The following is a 23,065-nucleotide window of genomic DNA, read 5'->3' on the forward strand; positions in this document are numbered from 1 at the left end:
GGCAAGTCGAGTTTGTAGGCATTGTCATTGATCCTTTCAAGAACTTGGAATGGTCCATCGCCCCTAGGTAATAGCTTGGAACGACGCTTCTCCGGAAACCTTTCCTTTCTCAAGTGTAACCACACCCAATCTCCTTTCTCAAACACCATTTTCTTCCTACCCTTGTTGGCTTGTTTCGTATATTGTAAATTCTTCTTCTCGATGTTCGCCTTGACTTTCTCGTGCAAATTCCTAACAAATTCAGCCTTCTTCTTGCCATCCATATTCAACCTTTCACTCACAGGTAAAGACATCAAATCCAACGGAGTTAAAGGATTAAAACCATAAACAATCTCAAATGGCGAATAATTTGTAGTAGAATGCACACAACGATTATAAGCAAACTCAACAAATGGCAAACAATCTTCCCAATTCTTTAAGTTCTTCTGAAGAATAGCACGCAACAGTGTTCCTAAAGTTCGATTAACGACTTCAGTTTGTCCATCCGTTTGAGGATGACATGTAGTAGAAAACATTAATTTCGTGCCAAGTTTAGACCACAAAGTTTTCCAAAAGTAACTCAAGAATTTAACATCACGATCAGAAACGATAGTCCTAGGCATGCCATGCAACCTAACGACTTCTCTAAAGAACAAATCCGCAATGTTTGATGCATCATCAGTTTTGTGACATGCAATAAAATGTGCCATCTTGGAAAATCTATCAACAACAACAAATATTGAATCCCTCCCCTTCTTAGTCCTTGGTAACCCTAATACAAAGTCCATAGAAATATCAATCCAAGGTTCACTAGGTACAGGAAGTGGTGTATACAATCCATGTGGTTGTGTTCTAGACTTAGCTTGTCTACAAGTAATGCATTTATCACAAACACGTTCAACATCACGTTTCATATGTGGCCAATAGAAATGCTCATGCAACGAACTCAAAGTTTTAGCCACACCAAAATGACCCATCAAACCACCACCATGTGCTTCCCTCACAAGTAATTCACGAATTGACGATTTTGGAATGCACAATCGATCTTCTCTAAATAAGAAACCATTATGCAAATAAAATTTGTCATTTGGACCATGCATACATGTTTCAAATATCTCCTTAAAATCTTCATCCATAGCATACAATTCTTTCACATGTTCAAATCCCAAAATCTTTGATTCCTAGGTAGAGATTAGTACGTACCTTCGTGATAGTGCATCGGCCACTACATTTTCCTTACCTTGCTTGTACTTGATTATGTAGGGAAATGTACCTATGAACGCCACCCACTTTGCATGCCGCTTGTTCAACTTTTGTTGTCCCCTAAGGTACTTTAGAGATTCATGATCCGTATGAATCACAAACTCCTTAGGCCTTAGATAGTGTTGCCACATCTCCAAAGTCCTCACAAGCGCGTACAACTCCTTGTCATACGTTGGATAATTCAACGCTGCTCCATTGAGCTTCTCACTGAAATACGCCACTGGTCGTCCTCCTTGCATCAAGACTCCACCAATACCTACACCTGAAGCATCACATTCAATTTCAAAAGTATTAGAAAAATCAGGTAAAACAAGTAAAGGCGCATTAATTAATTTTTGTTTAATAATATTAAAAGACTTCTCTTACTCCTCGCCCCAATGGAATGGAACGTTCTTCTTAATCACCGCCGTCATTGGTGCTGCAATTGTGCTAAAATCCTTTACAAACCTCCGATAAAAGCTTGCAAGACCATGAAAGCTTCGAACTTGACTAACATTGGAAGGTGTTGGCCAATCTCGAATAGCACTTACCTTGTCTTCATCGACTTGTATCCCCTGTGAACTTACCACGAAACCAAGAAAAACAAGCTTGCTTGTACAAAAATCACATTTCTTAAGATTAGCATATAAATGTTCATCTCGAAGTGTTATCAGTACAATTCTCAAATGTTCAACATGCTCATCCAAAGTTTTGCTATAAACTAAGATATCATCAAAGTATACAACAACAAATTTTCCTATGTATGCACGTAAAACATGATTCATTAACCTCATAAAGGTACTAGGAGCATTGGTTAATCCAAAAGGCATTACCATCCACTCATATAACCCGTATTTGGTTTTAAAAGCTGTTTTCCACTCGTCTCCTTCCCTCATTCGAATTTGGTGATAGCCACTCTTCAAGTCAATCTTACTAAAAATACATGCACCATGCAACTCATCTAACATATCATCTAGTCTAGGTATGGGATGCCTATACTTGATGGTTATGTTATTGATTGCCCTACAATCCACACACATACGCCATGAACCATCTTTCTTAGGAACAAGTAAAACAGGTACTGCACAAGGAGACATAGACTCACGCACAAATCCCCTATCTAACAACTCACTTACCTGCCTTTGAAGCTCCTTAGTTTCCTCCGGATTGCTTCGATAAGCTGGACGATTTGGCAATGCACTTCCGGGCACGAAATCAATTTGGTGCTCAATCCCCCTCAATGGTGGTATTCCTTGAGGTAGCTCCTCCAGAAATATATCATCAAATTCCTGCAATAGGGAAACAACAATGCTCGGAAGATTTCCGGCTATATCACTTGTGTTAAAGAGAATCTCTTTGTAAAGAATCAACACAAGTGGTTCACGTGTGTACAATAGTTGCTTCAACTCACTCTTTTGTGCCATGTACATTTTTTTCTTGGCATCTTTCCTCTCATTTTTCTTTTGTATGGTTGTTTCATTCTGTTTTTCAACCATTTCATTTTTCTTTTTCTCTAAGGCCACCTCACTTTTCTTTTCGCTCTTTCTTTCGGCCTCATCTCTTTTTTTCTTTTCTCGTTGGTCATCCATGATTTGTTTTGGTGACAATGGTAGTAAAACAATAGGTTCTTTCTTCAAAACAAATGAGTATCTATTTTTAAACCCATCATGTGTCACTTGCCTATCATATTGCCAAGGTCTCCCTAACAATATATGACAAACATGCATTGGTACCACATCACACATCACTTCATCAACATACTTCCCAATGGAAAATGCAACCAAAACTTGCTTATTCACTTTCACTTCGGCACAGTCATTCAACCACTGTAACCTATACGGTTGAGGATGTTTTAAAGTAGGTAAACCCAACTTCTCAACCATCTCAAGACTAGCAACATTGGTACAACTCCCTCCATCTATGATAATGTTGCAAACTTTGCCATTGACAAAACATCTAGTATGGAATAAGTTTTCCCTTTGGTTAGTCTCTTCTTCCTTGACTTGTGTATTCATGATACGCCTAGTCACTAATGCCTCTCCCACAACTGCTTCATATCCCTCATCAGGATCCTCTAATGCAGGCATCTCATCTTCATCCTCTCCATCATCTCCCTCACTATGAGATTCATACTCCCCATAATTGTTCAACACCATCACTCTTTTGTTGGGACATTGGCTAGCAATATGACCAATTCCTTGACACCTAAAACATTTGATATCCCTAGAACGATTAATAGGAATTTCAGGTTTACCTTGCAATCCTTGCTTTGGCGCCTCCTGTTTAACATCAACTTTAGGTTTAGTCACCACCTTGCCTTCTTCACGTTTGACAACATTGGATCGCCAAGGTGTTGATGCATTCCCCGCTTGAGTGATGCGGCCAACTCCTCTCCTCTTGAGTTGTTGCTCCACTTTTATTGCCATTTGCACCATCTCATCAATGTCCAAGTAATGTCTAAGCTCCACTTGGTCTTGAATTTCCCTGTTCAAACCACACAGAAAACGAGCCATAGTAGCCTCACTATCCTCCTCAATGTTTGTTCTTATCATGACTACTTCCAACTCTTTATAGTAGTCCTCTACACTCTTCACGCCTTGTCTCAATGTTTGTAACCTTTTAAACATGTCTCTATAATAATGATTTGGTACAAACCTCTTCCTCATCACGCTTTTCATCTCCGCCCAAGTTTCTATAGGTCGCTCATTGCATCTTCTTTTAGTGGTCACTAATTGATCCCACCAAATAAGTGCATAATCAACAAATTCAACTACGGCCAACCTAACCTTCTTTTGTTCGGAGTATTGGTGACAATCAAACACAAACTCTACTCGCTTTTCCCATTCTAAATATGCCTCCGGATCGGATTTACCATGAAATGATGGTATCTTCATCTTAATGCTTCCTATGTTACTATCTTCCTTATTACCATCATCGTATCTACCCCGTACGGCTTCTCTTCTCCCTCTACCAAATCCTCTACCTCTTCCGCTTCTACCCCAATTTTCATTTTGGCTCTCCTCTTCTCCTCCCAAATCATATTCATCCCCTTCTTCTTCAAATCTACCCAAACCTTTAGATTTAGTTTTAAATTCACTAGTACTAACTTCAAGCTTATCCAACCTCTCATGTAATGGTTCCAACTCGGCTCTCATCATTCTACTAAAATGCCCAAATAACGCCTCCATTTGAACCTTAGACAACCCCTGGTTCGAACTCTCTCCTACTTCCCTCTCCATTTTAAATTTTAGATTTTTGTACCTGCAATAAAACGTTAGTGGAAATAAAAGATAATCCTTACCCAAATTCTCACAATTCACTCCAAAGAAATAACTCTCGCACTCAAATGATTTTTCACTCGAATTTGATAGTTTTCTCAAAGGCTTGATCAATCTTTATATTTTTGTATCAAACTAACAAGATTCACTTTGTGAACACTTGCAACTGACTCACTTGGACTGCACAATAACAAGAACAAGGATACTCAAATTTTCGAAAATTTCTAGGATCACAAACAACAAAGGATGATAGAAATAACGTAGATCTGACAACAGAACAAAGGATAACATAAATCTGATAACAGAAACGTAATTTTGTTTTTTCTTTTTGATAGATATAACAATAGAAACAAAGGTATAACACAGATTTGACACAGGACGGATTTTTATTTTTGTTTTTGATGGATTTGACACTAGAAACACAAGTATAACACAGATCTGGAAACAAAACAAAGGATAGATCAGATCTGACACAAAAATGAAAACTTACTTGAATCAAACAGAACCAGAAGCTCTGATACCAAATGATACGATTTCGTGAACGAATGAAAGCAAGCACGATTATCAAAATCGCACCCTCAACTCAATAATCGAACAAGAATCGATATGTTGTCCCGATTGTTTAAAACAAGTAACAATTTGTGATATTCACCTCCAAGTAAATATACCTAGCAACAAATATCAACGATAATAACAACTGAATCAAGAACGAACCTTCACAAAACGAAGTCTATGACAATCCGAGCGAGATACAATCGACAAACGCCACAAAGATACAATCTTTGATAAGTTTGATTTAAATTTGAAACAAAGCAAAAATATGCCTTGAAAGTTTTGAGAGCAAAGCTCAAGTTTTTGATATAATCTTCAATAATGTTCTTATGATTCAATACATGAATAATATATGCAAACATACAAGAAAAAACGTGCAAAAAGAGTGCCAAAAAGTCATAAAGTGGAAAGTGTACAAATTTGACTCGGAAATGCGCATAAAACAAGAGGGCACGGACCCCGTCTGCACCTCCGTGTACAGGTCCGTGTGCTGTCGGGTCATCAAATGTCGAAGAAAAACAAAAAGCACGGACCCCGTTAAGCCATCCGTGTCAAGGTCCGTGTCGGGCATGGACCCCGTGCCCGGGTCCGTGTGGAGGTCCGTCTCCTCTCTGTCCAAGAAATTCTTCGGCTGTAAAAGGCACGGACCCCGTGTCCGGGTCCGTGTCTACGTCCGTGTAGGCTCTGTCCAAGAAATCAAAGTATGAACTATATTCCTTTGGCTTTCTAACATCTTTCCATGCATCACGACCCCTTCATGCTCGCTCATTAATCCTTGTAATGCTTCCTTGAATTTCTTTAATCGACCCCTCGTGACTGGTCCTTCCGGCAACTGCAACGGATCCCATGCTTTTCTTGAAGCTTGGCCATCTACGTTCGCATCAAAAATTCTCGACTCCTATGTGGGCTCGGATTTCCCGGCCCTTTTGTGAGCTTAGACTTCTGATAGGGTTAGGGATCCTGGGCTTGGATGGCTGATAGGGTTCGGGTCTTTTTAAGGGTGAGCTCGGATCCGTCCAGTTGTACCGAATTTAGGGAGCATTAGAACAGTTTCATCATTCGGTTTCGCTGAATGCAAACTCCTAACCTTTTGGCCCTTCGTTTTTCGCATAAGTGTTTTTCCTAATCCAGACATATACCGAATGAGTAATGATTGTGGAACTTCTTCTCCTAATCGGACCTTAGCTTCTATTAGAAGACGAATATCTTCTGGAATTCTTTTCTGCATAAATTTTTCTTAGAACATTTTTATAAACAGAGAGAAAATATTTATAAATTTTTGAGAGAATTTCATCCATTTTGAAAAGAAAAGAAATGATTTTTTTTTATTTTTGTATCAGCAATTGTGAGAAACTGATTTAACCGACTATGAGAGCTACGAAGTACCGTTATCCACCATTTAACTGGGAAAATAAAAACATTAAGGAAATCTGAAATAAAAACAAACAAAATTAATTGCAGCACAAAAAATCAAAGATCGGAAAGAGATCTGTCCATCTTGATCATAATTTTTCTGGGAATATGTGAAGTCGAGAATTATAAAGCAAAATTTTTTTACCCATCTCAAATGATTTTCTAATAATTGTTTTATCATGAAATGAATTGATTTTTGCTTTATAAATCTTTGAATTCTCATACGCGTCATTTCTGATTTCATCAAATTCATTAAGTTGCAATTTGCACAATTTGTTGGTATCATCCATGCTTGAATTAAAAGTTTTGATCGCCCAATAAGCTTTATGTTCCAATTCCACAGGCAAATGACAATGTTTTATGTAAACCAACCCATAGGGAAACATATTCAATGATGTTTTAAAAGTTGTTCGATATGCCCAAAGTGCGTCATTAAGTCGCAGAGATCAATCTTTTCTATTTGGGTTAACAGTTTTTTCCAAAATTTGTTTTATCTCCCTATTAGCTAATTCAACTTGTACATTTGTTTGAGGATGATAAGGAGTAGTTACTTTGTGAGTAATACCATATTTTTTCATTTATGAAGCAAATGATTTATTAACAAAGTGAGTTCTCCCATGACTTATCATGGCTCGACGAATTTCAAATCTATTAAAAATATTTTCTTTCAAAAATTTGATGACGATTTTATGATCATTTGTTCGATATGGAATTGCCTCTATCCATTTGAAAACATAATCAACTGCAACTAAAATATACAAGAATCCAAACGCCGGTGAAAATGGTCCTATAAAATCAATTCCCCAACAGTCAAAGATTTCAATTTCAATGATAGGATTCAAAGACATCATGTTTCTTTTTGAAATCACACCCAATTTTTGACAATTTTCACAGATCTTGCAGATTTCGTGGGTGTCTTTAAATAAAGTGGACCAATAAAATCCACACTGCAAGATTTTTGCAGTTGTTTTCTTTGAAGAAAAATGTTTCCTGCATGTTTCTGAATGACAAAATTTAATGACACTACTTATCTCATTGTCGGGTATGCAACGTCGAAAAATTTGATCTGGACAATATTTTAACAGATACGGATCATCTCATTAAAATTTTTTTACCTCATTCAAAAATTTTCTTTTATCTTGGGAACTCCATTGCGGTGGCATTTTTCCTGTCACGAGAAAATTTACTATGTTAGCAAACCAAGGTGTAGTAGTAACTGAAAATAGTTGTTCATCAGGAAAATTATCATCAATTAGTGTCATTTCACAAGATGATCCTGTTACTAGTCTCGATAAATGATCAGCTACGACATTCTCGGTTATTTTTTATCTTTAATTACAATGTCAAATTATTGGAGCAACAAAATCCATCGTATCAGTCATGACTTTGCATCCTGTTTGGTCAATAAATATCTAATAACACAATGATCAGTAAACACAATAGTCATTGATCCAATCAAATAAGAACGAAATTTATCAAATGCAAATATTACAGCAATTAGTTCTTTTTCAGTTGTGGAGTAATTCATTTAAGCATTGTTTAAAGTTCTACTTGCATAATATATCACATAAGGCTTGCTGTTTCTTCTTTGACCCAATATTGCACCGACTGCATAATCACTCGCGTCTCACATGATTTCAAATGGTAAAGACCAATCAAGAGGTTGCATGATAGGAGCTGATATTAAATGTCAAATGATTTTATCAAAAGCATTTTGACATTCTTGAGTCCATTCAAATGCAGTTTTTTTTTGTTAATGGTTACAAATGGGTTTAGAGATTAAACTAAAGTCCTTTATAAACCTCCTATAAAATCCAACATGTCCCAAAAATGAGCGAATTTCTTTAATGGTTTTTGGAGGGGGTAAATTGACAATGACATCAATTTTTGCTTTATCAACTTCAATTCCATGAAATGACACAACATGTCCCAAAAAAATCACAGAAGTAATCATGTAATGAAATTTTTCCCAATTTAAAATAAGACATTTTCTCTCACATCATTTTAAAACTTTTTCCAAATTTTCAAGACAATTATCAAATGTATTCCTAAAAACAGTTAAATCATCCATGAAAATCTCCAAACAATTTTCAACCATGTCGCTAAAAATGCTTAGCATACATCTTTGAAATGTTGTTGGGGCATTGCATAAACCAAATGGCATCTTTCTGAATGCAAATGTTCCAAAAGGACATGTGAATGTAGTTTTATCTTGATCTTCGAGTGCAATGAGAATTTGATAATAGCATGAATATCCATCAAGAAAACAGTAGTAGGGATGACCTACTACTCTTTCTAAAATTTGATCCAAAAATGGTAATGAAAAATGATCTTTTCTAGTGGCGTCATTTAATTTTCTATAATCAATACACATCTGCCAACTAGATGGGACTCGAATTGTTAACAATTCACCTTTTTCATTTTTTATGACTGTGATGCCAGATTTTTTTGGAACTACTTGTGTTGAGCTTATCCACCTACTATCAGAAATAAGGTAGATAATTCCAACATCAAGTAGTTTGAGAACTTCATTTTTCACAACATCTTTCATGTGTGAATTTATTCTCTTTTGTGGTTGTTGAGATATTTTAGCATTTTCTTCAAAGTGAATTTTGTGAGTGCAAATTAATGGATTAATATGCCCTTGAGATCTTTTAGTGTCAAATCAATTGTATTTTTATGTCTTTAAGCATATCAACTAATTTACCTTCTTGATCACTTGATAGTTTGAAAGAAATTACCACCGGATATGTTTCATCTTCTCCAAGGAATGCATATATACTTTAATTCTTCTGGCAAATGTTTTAACTCCAATATGGGTGGTTCATCTTTGTTCTCATATTTTGTCTCAAATTCTTTTTCTGATCCTAGTAACGAGTGATACCTGATAAAATCATCAAGATTAATTTCAATATTTTCTTTAACAGTATCAATTGAACAAATATCTAATTGGTCACAAGTATTCCTTTCTTGAATGTTTTCTTCCACAAGAGTTTCAATAATATTTTCATCTTCACTTTCATCTTCTTTGTCATGTGGTTTCTTACAAAGATTAAAAACATTAAGCTCCAAAGTCATGTTACCAAATGAAAACTTCATTATTCCATTAATTCAATTTATTAGAGTATTAGAAGTTGCTAAAAATGGACGACCCAAAATTACAGGAATTGCATTACAAGCTTCGATAGGTTGTGTATCTAAAACTATGAAATCGACAGGATATACAAAATTATCAACTTGATCAACACGTCTTCTACCATATCTCTTGGCACTTTAACAAATCTATCAGCAAGTAAAAGTGTTACCGAAGTAGGTTTTAACTCGACTAGATTGAATTCTTGATAAACTGAATATGGAAGTAAATTCACACTAGCTCCAAGATCAATGAACCATTTAATTAATAATTTTATAAAAACACCAATTAAAAATTCCTGAAGTTACAACTAATAAAAACTAAATGACATACAATCATCCTCAAACAATTAAACTCAAAAGTACAACTAAAATGATGCCCACATCAACGTGTCATAATCCATAATTTTTTGATCCAAAATAAGTCTACAACACCAAAAACACTAGTTATACCTAGACATGCATATTTTTTTAGCTCGGTGCTCTGGTGAAAATGTTGGCACATCATCTATCTCGAGAGTTGATTTGTAACCTTTATTCAGGGAGAGAATCAACCAAATCCAAAAAGCTTTTGACACAATAGAGGCCGAAGCGTGCCCAGTCACATGCAATTTGTTCAAAAAGGGTTCGTCTGGTTTGCTATCTAAATCCATAATTGGTTCACAGTCCCTAAGCATTCCAATCCCAGTGGACCCTTTAGTTCCAGCAACAAGAAGAACAACTGGCACAGAAAAACAATATCATCAAATTTTGAAACAAAAAAAATAACCTTTTTAATGGAAAAAGATCGAATGTGCCAGGCCTGAACTAAAGAAAAAAGCTAAAACAAGAAATTCTACAATCCATTATATTTGAAGTGTCGGCTAGTGAGTGAGTAAGAGTTAGAGATTTCTTCTCATGAACAACCAGTACAACAATTGAAACAACCAGTATAAAACTACTATATATCTCTAATTGAAGTTCAGACTTTTTACCAAAGCAATAATGCATGAGATAGTTGAAGATCAAGAAGCTGCTTTTGGACTGCAAACACAAACAAGATACTGTGAACAGAGCCCCACCAATTCACCTTACTATCATTCTGCTTAAAACAAAAGGATAAGTAACTAACTTCTAAAAAAAATAATATATTGCTCTCCATGACTATTGAAGCATCCACTCTCATCATTCATGAAATCGACATATCTACATACTAACTCAAAACATAAACATTCAAATATACACAATCCTGAATCTCTTGCAATTGCTTTTGCAAGCATTGTCTTCCCAGTGCCTGGTGGTCCATATAGCAAAATACCTTAAGAATTTTATTTTATCATATCCGTGCTTATCTGTTATTGTTAACCTTTATCATGTGTTCTTTTAATCTGGCCAATTAAAATTTCATATTTGTTGGTTAACCAAAAACCCGAAGGCAATAGATTAATATTTGCTTCACTACATCAATCAACACATGGTTAAACTGACTATAAATAGTATTTGGTTTCAATGTGCGATTTTAGGTCGAAAAACTGAAATTCCACATCGACTTAATGCAGTTGAATATAATTAAATTCAATTACAAAAAAATGGACTGTTATATTTAATTAGATGTATTAATTCGAGAAATAGTTTAATAAATAATCTTGAGAATTTCGTTGTGAATTAAGTAATTAATTTATTGAATTTGAATTTGACACTTAGATTATAAATTTTTCTTGTTATGTCTAAATTATTCTTCCATCATCTCTATTTCGATTTTTCGCTTTATTTTAATTATTTAATTTAGTTTTAATTAATTTATCTTATCTCACTCGAATTTGATTAGTAAAAAAATTAGGAAAATAATTCACATTCGAGTATTTAAACGTTGATCTTTGTGGGTACGATACTTGGACTTAGATTTATTTCTAACCAAAATCATTAGTCAAATTTTTGGCGTAGTTGCTGGAGATCAAATTATTTAATTTTAGGATTTATTATTTTCTTGATATTAGACTTTTACTTAATTTTATTGAATTTACGAATATTCATAAGTTTAAAGTTTGTTTATTTGTAGTTTTTTTTATTTCCATGTGTTATCTAGCAGTGCATGAGCCGTATTAGAGGAGACACGGATTAAAGCCTTTTGATCCAGAGAATGAGAATACTTTTCGACGTAGAAGTAGAGCACAAAGGGAGAAATTCTCATACTCTGACATGGAAGAAGAATTCAAACCAGATGATAAGGTTGAAACTGAAACACCAAAGATCGAAGTAATGGCCAACGAGAAGAATGATCGCATTGTCTATGATCTTATAGACAAACCACTAGAGGTTATGGTTCGAACATCACTCGTCCTACTGTGGAAGCAAATACTTTTGCGTTGTGGAAGAACAATTCAAATCAGATGACAATGTTGAAACTGAAGCACCAAGGATCGAAGCAGTGGCCAACGAGAAGGATGATCACATTTCCTATGATCTTACTAGACAAATTACAGGAGGTTATGGTTCGAGCATCACTCGTCCTACTGTGGAAGCAAATAATTTTGAGTTGAAGCCAGCCATCATTCAAATGATACAATATCAAGTGATTTGGAGGATCGCAGAGTGATGATCCTAATGCGCATCTGGATGGATTCTTATCTACATGTGACACGATCAATTTTAATGGAGTGAGAACGAATGCCATAAGATTGAGACCATTCTCTTTCTCTTTGCATGGTGAAGCAGTCGGATTTGCTTAGGGATCTATCAGCTGGCATTATTACAACATGGAATGGTTTGGTGGAAACATTCATAAATCAGTATTTTCCTCACACCAAGCTAGCACAACTGCGTATGGATATTTCATATTTTCGCCAGAAGGATGGGGAGAAACTACATACAGATTGGGGAAGATTTAAGAAGATGTTAATGATGCGTCCTCAACATGGTTTTTCTTCATTCGAGCAAGTTCATATTTTATATAATGAAATTGATCCTTCTGTGCGTTCCATGCTAGATGCAGTAGCCAATGGTAGTTTATACAGGAAGACCCTACGAGTTGCCTTTGAAATAATTTCAAATATGAATGAAAATAATGTGGTTTTGCTAGACATTAAATGAGAAAAGAAGGCTGAAATCCTGGAAATGGGTATGTTGAATGCACTAACTGCTAAGATTGATGGTTTGACCCATAAATTCTCTTAACTACAACCGAATCAAGCAAATCAAGTCCAATGAATAGTCATTGAGGACCAAACCACTTTTGATGAAGAAGCAGTGAATTTCGTACGAAATCAATGGAGTCACCTGTAGTAGCCCGAATCCCAAATTGGGTAATTAACGGATTATTGGTGATTAAGAAGGTTTAATGTGTAATTTTGACCGAGTCATGATCGGACGGTCCGAAGATGGTTCAGAAGCACCGAAGAGTTCGGAAGGTCCGAAGTGGGTTCGGTGGATCCGATCATTAGGTGTCAAGAGTTGATCGACACGTGGGAGTTCGGACGGTCCGAAGTGAGTTCGGTGGATCCGATCATGAGGTGTCAAGAGCAGCTGGACACGTGCATGTTCGGACGGTCCGAAGCGTATGATCGGAGGATCCGATCATGAGCTGTCAAGAGCCAATGGACACGTAGCGTTCGGACGTTCCGAAGTGATGTTCGGAGGATCCGAACATGGCCTATAAATAGTGCCCGGATTTCTCAATTGTGACTTGCCATTCCTTGAGTTAAGTCTCCTCTTTGAGAGTTTTGGAAGGATTCTAGGGCTAGTTGTTGTTCGAGCGATAGCCAAGAGCTGCCGGGATTGGTAGCATAGCAGCGCCGGAGTTTCGAGGCAATCGACATCAAAGGGCTGTCGACGGACGAAGGTAAACCCTAAACCTTTGGTAGTACTAGGGAGTACTGGTTTTGCTAGCCGAGCATGGTAGTATTGTTCATTGGGTATGCTTTTGATGAATAGGCTTGTTCTAGACCTGATTAGCGGTGTTGCGTAAGGCTAGGCTTGCTGTGATAGAGGTACGAAAGTACTATCCGAGATATCCTGGTTGAGTATACATTCTTATATGTGTTGCATGATTATGTGGTGCATTGATATATGTCATATGATGCATGCTATTATGTCACGTTTATTACTGCACGTTGCATTTCATGTTGAGCCGTATTCTCCTTCGAGATAGCCTTTACTGTTGAGCTGTATCTCTTTCGAGATAAGCTATATCTTGGGGCCGCTCAGCCCTGTCTTGTGGACGCATGGACACCGAGAGTACACAGTGGCCGACGGGTCGGGAGGGCTTCGGTGGTCCGGGACATTTTAGGTCCACGTCCGTCTTGTAGTGGATGCAGTGACCCAGAGGTGTACCGCGCGGCACTATCCACTTGGCGCCTCTAGACTGAGCATTTTGAGATCCTTTGTGATTCCTGTTTCTTGACTACCCCGGTATCATGATCATAGCATGTGCATTTCATATAGGTCTGTATACTCATACTTTTGTACTGGGCGTTCTTATCGCTCACGTCCTCGGTTTGTTTATTCGTGGACACCCCATTCCCACGGGGCAGGCCTCAGGTTGGACAGCTCAGGAGGAGCAGGAGGAGGACGTTGAGTAGCTGGTTGGGTTAGTTTTCGGTATTGTTCTATTCGATATGGTTGTACTTGTATTTTTTAGTTGAGTTATTATAGACTTCGATTGGATTGTATATTTATAGTTTGTTGACTATTTCCGCTGTTATCTCTGATTACTGTTATTAAGTAAAGTGCATGCTTAAGTTCTTGCCTAGTAGGTGATCCTGGAACGGGTCACTACATTTATGGTATCAGAGCATGCATGCGATTTTGGGATATAGATTCTGTTTTGGGATTTCCGTTGACCAATTTACTAGTTTCCCCATTCTATGTTGTAGCAATGGCTGACCACTTTGGTAATGAGAGTAGTCAGGGAAGTGTAGGTCGTTGGGGTGACCAGGACGAATTGTTAAGCGTCATAAGTTACCGCATGTTTCTCTAGACGTCATTCTTTCTGTTTCTACTCCGATGGGTCATTCGGTTTTAGCCAAGCGTCTAGTGATGGGTTATCCTTTAGATTTTGAGAGTAGTGATGTTGTTATTTTCGTTTTTTTCATTCTCTTGCCTAGATTTCGAGGACGAAATCGTTTTAAGGGGGGGAGAATGTAGTAGCCCGAATCCCAAATTGGGTAATTAACGGATTATTGGTGATTAAGAAGGTTTAATGTGTAATTTTGACCGAGTCATGATCGGACGGTCCGAAGATGGTTCAGAAGCACCGAAGAGTTCGGAAGGTCCGAAGTGGGTTCGGTGGATCCGATCATTAGGTGTCAAGAGTTGATCGACACGTGGGAGTTCGGACGGTCCGAAGTGAGTTCGGTGGATCCGATCATGAGGTGTCAAGAGCAGCTGGACACGTGCATGTTCGGACGGTCCGAAGCGTATGATCGGAGGATCCGATCATGAGCTGTCAAGAGCCAATGGACACGTAGCGTTCGGACGTTCCGAAGTGATGTTCGGAGGATCCGAACATGGCCTATAAATAGTGCCCGGATTTCTCAATTGTGACTTGCCATTCCTTGAGTTAAGTCTCCTCTTTGAGAGTTTTGGAAGGATTCTAGGGCTAGTTGTTGTTCGAGCGATAGCCAAGAGCTGCCGGGATTGGTAGCATAGCAGCGCCGGAGTTTCGAGGCAATCGACATCAAAGGGCTGTCGACGGACGAAGGTAAACCCTAAACCTTTGGTAGTACTAGGGAGTACTGGTTTTGCTAGCCGAGCATGGTAGTATTGTTCATTGGGTATGCTTTTGATGAATAGGCTTGTTCTAGACCTGATTAGCGGTGTTGCGTAAGGCTAGGCTTGCTGTGATAGAGGTACGAAAGTACTATCCGAGATATCCTGGTTGAGTATACATTCTTATATGTGTTGCATGATTATGTGGTGCATTGATATATGTCATATGATGCATGCTATTATGTCACGTTTATTACTGCACGTTGCATTTCATGTTGAGCCGTATTCTCCTTCGAGATAGCCTTTACTGTTGAGCTGTATCTCTTTCGAGATAAGCTATATCTTGGGGCCGCTCAGCCCTGTCTTGTGGACGCATGGACACCGAGAGTACACAGTGGCCGACGGGTCGGGAGGGCTTCGGTGGTCCGGGACATTTTAGGTCCACGTCCGTCTTGTAGTGGATGCAGTGACCCAGAGGTGTACCGCGCGGCACTATCCACTTGGCGCCTCTAGACTGAGCATTTTGAGATCCTTTGTGATTCCTGTTTCTTGACTACCCCGGTATCATGATCATAGCATGTGCATTTCATATAGGTCTGTATACTCATACTTTTGTACTGGGCGTTCTTATCGCTCACGTCCTCGGTTTGTTTATTCGTGGACACCCCATTCCCACGGGGCAGGCCTCAGGTTGGACAGCTCAGGAGGAGCAGGAGGAGGACGTTGAGTAGCTGGTTGGGTTAGTTTTCGGTATTGTTCTATTCGATATGGTTGTACTTGTATTTTTTAGTTGAGTTATTATAGACTTCGATTGGATTGTATATTTATAGTTTGTTGACTATTTCCGCTGTTATCTCTGATTACTGTTATTAAGTAAAGTGCATGCTTAAGTTCTTGCCTAGTAGGTGATCCTGGAACGGGTCACTACATCACCAATCCAATCGATATAGTTCAACATACAATTCAGGATGGAAGAATCATCCTAATTTTTATTGGAAGAATACTGAGAATGCTCTTAATTCAAAGCATATTCATCAACTTCCCGCTCCTCAACAAGTGAGAAAACAAGGATTATTGGTACCTACAACACCTCCAAGATTCAAGCAATGAAATCAAAGACCAAATTATGAGGATGTTATGATAAAACATGTCTCGGGGATGGAAACGAGGCTGCAAAAGCATTACGCTATCTTATTCCTTAGGGTGAAAAACTCGAATCACCATTCCATCAAACAAGAATGAAAGACTTGGCTGATACATTGGATGAAAGGCATATGTTTCATGCTTGTTTGAGTAATAGCAACCAATGTCCGTTGCTATTCACCAACTACCTGTGAACCTCTCTTCCATTTTTGGCTGGGGGCAAAGAAAGAGGCCATTGTTAAGGTATCCGGATAGGGGCATAAGATTAAAGCTAATTGTTATCCCAATAGTCAAGATCCACTATCGAATTTGAATATCATAATAGCGGATATAGTCATAATTCAATGGGTTAGGTCCACTTACTTTTTCATTTGTTGATTTCAAATCTTTCCAATAAATTTGATTGAGATATATAAGGAAAAATAAGGATATCTGGTAATTCAAGAGGTGGATTAGAATTATTATTCATTATAATGAAAATTTACTGAACAAATATTCCAATTTATAACTAGAACTATCATTATACTCTAACTTAGTATAATGATAATGTAGCTTCTAGTTAGCTAGCTTTAGGCTCCATAGACGGAATTATGTATTAGGAACGAGCGTAAACTGTTCGTTTTTCCTTCTCCGCGAGTATAGCATGATGAGCCCAAGTTACGGCAGAACTGGTGCTCGAGAAGTAGTTGTTCATATAATGATATGTACAACTTACTAGAGGCCTAGACAACAAAGAGAGGTCAGGGATGAATCGAAAAAGAAATCTTTATTGGTTCTAACTCCTATTTTTTATGAAGATAATGAATATTTTTCTCGAAAGATCGGAAAAGGGCTGAAAGCTCAAATAGGTCAAATAAACAGTCAGTTAGCAAATCGAGTCCTTGAAATACTACCAAGTGATGCTAAGAAAAATCCGAAAGGAGTGAATGCAGTGATTAAGATCGAGGATGAGGAACCAAAGAAGCAGAATTCTACAAATGTAGAGGAAAATGATGATGGAGGAGTGAAATCAAATATGAAATATGCTAAAGGGCAAAACACTCACATCACCACTATACGAAAAACGTGTAAGAAAATTAAGGAGTTTGATTCTCATGATAATATTGATATTAATGCACTATTCTTTTTAGTAATTATTGTTATTCATGTTGTGAAAAAGTAAAAATTTATGGTAAAAAGTAAAAATCTCAAACACTCAAAATTTACCAAACTACACACTTTCTAATATTTTTCTCTCAACTCAATTGTTATTTTCTTCACAAATGAGTGCTCTATTTATAGAGTTTCATATACAAATATTCCAAAATAAATTACCTCATTACTTACATCATCACACACAAATTTCTATATTTTACAACTCTTATTTTCAATATTCAACTATCACCTTTTCAACATTCAACCTTCAAATATTCAACTCACACATTTTAAATATATTTTTCAACACTCCCCCTTGTGATGATGATCATAATACGATGATGTCTTCATTACGTGTTTTTGTACTGCCTCGTTAAAAACCTTACTTGGAAAAATCCATTGGGATAAAAACCATAGTAAGGGAAAAAGAGTGCAGTCACGTAAACTCCCCCTGATGTTGACATGCAAAAATCTTCACAAATTTCGTAGATTGCGCATCCCAATATTATATATGTGCTTTCTGAATATTGACGTAGGAAGTGCCTTTGTGAAGAGATCTGATGAGTTTTCACTTGATTGAATGTGACGAACATCAATACATTTATTCTTCTCAAGCTCCTTGGTGAATGCGAAGAACTTAGGAGGAATATGTTTAGTTCTGTCGCTTTTTATGCATCCTTCTTTCATTTGAGCAACACATGCAGCATTATCTTCATATAGTATCACAGGCTTCTCATCGAATGATAATCCGCATGAAATTTGGATATGTTGGGTCATTGATTTTAACCACACACATTCACGACTTGCTTCATGTAGTGCAATAATCTCGGCATGATTTGATGAAGTTGTTACGAGCGTTTGTTTCTGTGATCGCCAAGATATTGCAGTGCCTCCACGAGTAAATACATATCCAGTTTGGGAACGTGCCTTGTGTGGATCAGATAAGTATCCAGCATCAGCATAACCAATCATACTTGGATTAGCATCTTTTGAATACAAAAGTCCCAAGTCTGTCGTTCCTCGTAGATAACGGAATATATGTTTAATTCCGTTCCAGTGTCTCTTTGTTGGATATGTGCTAAATCTTGCCAACAGATTCACGGCAAAAGATATATCAGGCCTTGTACAATTTGTAAGGTACATAAGGGCACCGATGGCACTTAGATATGGTACTTCTGGACCAAGAATATCTTCATCATCTTCACATGGACGGAATGGATCCTTTTCTATGTTTAATGATCTAACAACCATTGGAGTACTTAAAGGATTTGCTTTATCCATATTAAAACGTTTAAGGATCTTTTCTATATAATTTGTATGGTGAACAAACATTCCACATTCTTTTTGTTCAATTTGTAAACCCAGACAATACTTGGTTTTTCCAAGATCCTTCATTTCAAATTCTTCCTTCAAGTATGACACAACTTCTTGAATTTCCTTATTCGTTCCAATGATGTTTAAATCATCAACATATACAGCAATAATTACGCATCCGGATGTTGTTTTCTTAATGAAAACACAAGGGCATATTGAATTATTTACATATCCCTTTTTCATCAAGTGATCACTTAGTCGATTATACCACATTCGACCTGATTGCTTTAACCCATATAATGATCTTTGTAATTTCACAGAATAACATTCCCTGGGTTTTGAACTTTGTGCTTCAGGCATCTTAAATCCTTCAGGGATTTTCATATATATATTACTATCAAGTGATCCATATAAGTAAGCTGTAACAACATCCATAAGGCGCATTTCTAAATTTTCAGATACAGCCAAGCTAATCAAATACCGAAACGTAATTGCATCCATCACAGGAGAATACGTTTCTTCATAATCAATTCCAGGCCTTTGAGAAAAACCTTGTGCAACAAGTCGAGCTTTATATCTTACTATTTCATTTTTCTCATTTCGCTTTCGAATAAAAACCCATTTGTATCCAACAGGTTTTACACCTTCAGGTGTAAGGACTATAGGTCCAAAAACATTACGTTTATTTAGCGAATCCAATTCAACCTGGATGGCTTCTTTCCATTTTATCCAATCCTGCCGATTTTTACATTCACCAAAAGATTTTGGTTCATGATCTTCGTTATCATTTATGATGTCGATTGCCACATTATAAGAAAATATATCATCAATTTCATCTATATCTTTTCGGTTCCATATTTTTCCAGTATTAATGTAATTGATAGAGATTTCATGATTCTCGTCAGTTTGTGGTTCTGACAGAACATTTTCATCATCATGTGTTTCTTCAGGAACACCATTCTCTATTTTGTGATCATCATGTGTTTCTTCAGAAACATCATTCTTTATTTTGTGATCATCGTGTTTCTCTATGAATTTTCTTTTTCGAGGATTTTTATCCTTGGAACCGACTGGTCTCCCACGCTTCAGGCGTTTAATGACATCATGAGTATCTTCCATTTGTTTCTTTGGAATTTCAATTCGAGCAGGGGCATTTGCAGCATGTATATATGATTTAGTTACACCTTTTGTGTCTGCAAATGCATCTGGTATTTGATTTGCTATTCTTTGCAAGTGCACAATTTGTTGAACATCTTTTTCACATTGTTGTGTTCTTTGATCCAGATGTAACAATGATGATACATACCATGTAATTTCCTTTTCGGTATGTTTCTGTTCTCCCCCTGACATTGGGAAGATTTTCTCATTAAAATGACAATCAGCAAAACGTGCTGTGAACACGTCGCCTGTCTGAGGTTCAAGATATCGAATGATTGATGGACTATCATAACCGATATAAATTCCAACCTTTCTTTGAGGTCCCATTTTCTTTCGTTGTGGTGGTGCAATAGGCACATACACCATACATCCAAAAATTCTCAGATGAGAAATGTCTGGTTCTTTACCAAATGCAAGCTGCAATGGGGAGTATTTATGATATGCACTTGGTCTGATGCGAATTAATGAAGCAGCATGTAAAATTGCATGTCCCCATATAGAAATAGGGAGCTTTGTTTTCATAATCATTGGTCTAGCAATCATTTGCAGACGTTTAATCAATGATTCAGCCAATCCATTCTGTGTATGTACATGAGCAACAGGATGCTCAACAATGATTCCCATAGACATACAATAATCATTGAAAGTCTGGGAGGTAAATTCACCAGCATTATCAAGTCTAATTTTCTTGATTGTATAATCGGGAAATTGATTCCTCAATTTTATTATTTGAGCAAGTAATCTTGCAAATGCAACATTTCGAGTTGACAATAAACATACATGTGACCATCTGCTGGAGGCATCAATCAATACCATAAAATATCTGAATGGTCCACATGGTGGATGAATTGGTCCACAAATATCACCCTGAATACGTTCAAGAAACATTGGTGATTCAGTTTGGATTTTGCCTGGTGATGGTCTTATAATAAGTTTTCCGAGAGAACAAGCTTTACATTGAAACTTATTATTCTGAAAGATCTTCTGGTCTTTCAGTGGATGACCATGTGTATTTTCTATAATTCTTCGCATCATTGTTGAACCAAGATGTCCCAATCGATCATGCCAATTGGTTAATATCGAAGAATTATCAACTACCATGTTTGATTCAATGGGACTTATATGTGTATAATGCAATCCTGTAGGGAGCATTGATAGTTTTTCAATCACATATTTCTTTCCTGATTTATATGTGATAAGACACATATATTTCTCATTCCCTTCATTCATTGTTTGAGTATCATACCCATGGGAATATATATCATTAAAACTCAACAAATTTCTTTTCGATTGTGGTGAATATAAAGCATCATTGATAAAAAATTTTGTACCATTAGGTAACAAAAATTGTGCTTTACCACATCCTTGAATCAAGTCTACAGGACCTGATATTGTATTCACCGTTGTTTTTGTTGGTTTTAGTTCCAAGAAATATCTTTTATCTCGGAGGATAGTGTGCGTTGTACCACTATCGGGTATGCAAACTTCAGCTTTGCTCATGGCATTTTCCATATTTGAACTTCAAAAAATATGCAATGAAATAAATTACTGGGAATATATATTTAAATATAACACATATCAAAATTATACAATAAAATATTATTCTATGAATACATGAAAAACAAATTATTGTACATTTATATTCTACCATTATATTGTTCATTTCCAGAGAAATCGTTGAGAAAATCTGCAACATCAATATTGTTCATTTCTATCCCACCAACATTTTGATCATTTCCAGAGAAATCATTCATAAAATCACCAGCATCAAAATGAGTTGAATCACTCAAACGGTCACTGCGTTCAGTGAAGTTGGTCTCCTTTTCTTTCCCCTTTAATGATTCTTTATAAAGTTCACAAAGGTGCTCAGGGGCTCGACAAACTTTGGACCAATGTCCTGGAGTACCACATCTGTAACAAGAACTTTCATATCTTTTTGAGTGATTCTCATTAATACTTGTATTCTCATGATGCCTTTTCTGTGTATGGTTTGGGACGTTCCTTTGAGATGAGTTATTGAAGTAACTATCTCGATTATTTTCAAAACCACGGCCGCGTCCACGACCACGTCCACATCCACGTCCACGACCTCGACCAAAACCTTGTCTTTGAAATTGATTTTGGTTTCCAGGTTTAAATTCATTTTTACTTACAGCATTTACTTCTGGAAATGCTGTTGATCCAGTTGGTCGGGACTCATGATTTCTCACAAGAAGCTCGTTGTTCTTTTCCGCCACAAGAAGACAGGCGATGAGTTCGGAATATCTCGCGAATCCACGTACTCTATATTGTTGTTGTAGAGTAATATTTGATGCATGAAACGTGGAAAATGTTTTTTCAAGCATCTCAGATTCTGTGACCTCAAGTCCACAAAATTTTAATTGCGAGATTATTCTATACATCGCCGAATTGTAATCACTGACTTTTTTAAAGTCTTGGAATCTCAATGTATTCCATTCATCCCTGGCGGTCGGAAGTATAACTTCTCTTATATGCTCGAATCTTTCTTTTAATCCCTTCCACAAAGCCATGTGATTTTTTTCAGTCAGATATTCACATTTCAATCCATCGTCGAGATGTCGACGTAAAAATATTATGGCTCTTGCCTTTTCTTGTGACGTGCATATGCCATTTTCTTTAATGGTCTCGCTTAGACCCAATGACTCAAGATGCATTTCTACATCTAGAGTCCATGGCATATAATTTTTCCCAGTAATGTCAAGAGCGATGAATTCGAGCTTTGTCAAGTTTGCCATGGTGGTACTAAAAATCACGATGCATTTTATTAGTTAATGAATATTGCAATACAAAGTAATGGATAAACAACAAGTACAAGCATTTGTAAAAATAAAGAAAACATAAGAGGAGGATATTCTCCGAATAAATATAAGACTCGTGAGTATGATAACCAAAATAATTAAAAATATCCTTGAGAAAGCCATCTTCTTTTTTTCTTCGAAAATTTGATGAAGAATAATTTTTAGAGAAGAAGAGAAAGTTGGAGTAATTGAAAGAGTTTGTGAGATCATATTTAT

The sequence above is a fragment of the Primulina eburnea genome, chromosome 8, assembly GCF_022965805.1.
Source record: "Primulina eburnea isolate SZY01 chromosome 8, ASM2296580v1, whole genome shotgun sequence".
NCBI classification, from domain to species: domain Eukaryota; kingdom Viridiplantae; phylum Streptophyta; class Magnoliopsida; order Lamiales; family Gesneriaceae; genus Primulina; species Primulina eburnea.